Raw genomic sequence first — 2,092 nt, forward strand, 5'->3', positions numbered from 1 at the left:
GGATTGACCCGACGCAACAGGTGTTGTAACTTCAATACAATACGCTGTAGGTAGCCCATAGCTACCAGCAGCATAACGATCACAGTATGACTGCTATTGGCCATAGCCTGGCTGGCTAGCAGTGGGTGCACCAGGGGAAGGCGGCGGTGCACCATAGCCTGGCTGACTGTATCCATACTGCCCATAACCAGCCTGAGTAGGTGGTGCCTGTCCATACGGAGCAGATGAAGGCGGTGGTGGTGGCTGTCCATAAGCATTCTGGCCATACATGGACTGTGGTGGTGGTTGCATACCATAGCCAGGCTGTGTCTTTGGAGCAACGTATCCAGTTTGAGGGGCAGAACCTTGCGTCATGTAGCTTGATGCAGCAGCAGTAGTATAGGTGGTTGATTAGGATAACCCAGTTGGCCTCCAGTGGCTGGAATTGAAGCTTGCTGACCTGGACCACCATAGCTCGGTGCAGTACCACCACCCTGAGTTGAGTTCGCAGCTGATCGATGCCCCATAGTCCTGCTGATCATATCCAGGCTGCTGCAAGTAAGACAGCCCTTGGTCTGATAACCAGAGTAATCATAAGCTTGCTGCCTGCCACTCTGCTGAGAGTACGTAGAATCACCATACCCTTGTGAAGCATGAGTAGCAGACTGGCTATAATTGTAGCTGCTAGCATCGGCAGGTGCAGCAGTTCCAGTGGCATACTGTTGTTGTTGGGGTTGCTGCTGGTGCCAGGGGGCTGCTCTGCCATAAGGTTGCTGGCCATACTATGGTGGTGCACCAGGATAAGCTCCAGGCTGCATGTAAACAGGCTGTTGTGTTGCTGGTGCATCAGACACACCCCAGTTTGCCCGAGGACGGGGAGGGTGGTAGCCCTGTTGGATTTCTGGCATGATTCTGCAAAAATATAGTTTGCACATCAGAATATGTATAGAACACAACATACAATGTACCATGCAGAACAAGTGCAAACCAGACAAAACATATCCAAAAACAAAGCAATGTAATATACAGAAATTCCAGAACCACCAAGAAAAATGGAGGGATCAACTCACCGAGCAAGATTCTCAAGCAACATTGGTGATGCCCATCTAGCGTCTACCATGTGCAAAACTATGGGAGCTAATGAAGATTGGGCAGCTAGATAAACACACGCATATATTGAATATGCAATAAAAGATTGCCTTGCAGTTTGTAGATGTTGACAAATCAGCAATAATGGATAGTGACAGAGTGATCCATAATTATGTGCAACATCTACTTATATATTGCTAAATGACACAACATACACAACAGCGGTTCTTTCAGCAAGTCTCCAAAAATATATTATAGGTGAACAGAAGAATGTCAAAGGAAATATTTAAGCAAAGTTTTAAGGAAGCTTTGGTCATGGTAACCTGAAAAGTCAACAAAGGGGAAAATATATACAAAAAAACCAAAGATAGATTCATGAGAGATATCCTGCATAATCTTTCCAAACTATACATAGCACATACAAACTTTCTCGCCCGGTCAATAAACAGTAACATTCTTATTTGTTACATGTTACTCCCAGAGGGTGGTGTTAGCAACAGATAGAATGGGCTGAAAATTAAGCATCAAGAATTATCCCCTGAGTGAGCAAAAATATCAATAGCCTAAATACCAGCTACTACAGTGCACGATCCATCATTGAAGTGTGCAGACTTTGCACCTACTATCCCCAAAGATGTACAGAAATAGCAAACGTAAATTTGACAGGACAAGACCAGGTATATGAAATCCAATCATATAATCCAAATACAAATTAGTTCCTTCTGTTTCGATATAGAAAGACCAGGCATGTTCCTGGATGTATGTATTATATTCTAATGGTATACTCCAATGGTACACATGGGACTTCTATGCGGAAACAGAGGGAGTAGTTCATAATTTTATCTTTCATCCATCAGAGATGGCTCGCTCTCGCTCTCGCTCCCGCTCCGCTCCACCCCCTCCGCCTAGCACCGCGTAGCCTCGCTGCAACCCTGCCGCCGTCGAATCCCCGCCGGTAGCCGACCTCCTCCACTCTCCTCCTGCCCTTCAGCCCCTCCGCCGCCGCTTCCCGCCGGTGGCCCTC

At 46.6% G+C, this 2,092-nt stretch overlaps 1 pseudogene; it reads right to left on the minus strand.

Moving 5' to 3' along the window:
* Positions 1-5: 5 nt before the first annotated feature.
* The window catches only part of LOC119315570, a 2,498-nt pseudogene continuing 411 nt past the window's right edge, over positions 6-2,092 (minus strand).

The sequence above is a fragment of the Triticum dicoccoides genome, chromosome 6A (assembly GCF_002162155.2).
Source record: "Triticum dicoccoides isolate Atlit2015 ecotype Zavitan chromosome 6A, WEW_v2.0, whole genome shotgun sequence".
Classification (NCBI taxonomy): domain Eukaryota; kingdom Viridiplantae; phylum Streptophyta; class Magnoliopsida; order Poales; family Poaceae; genus Triticum; species Triticum dicoccoides.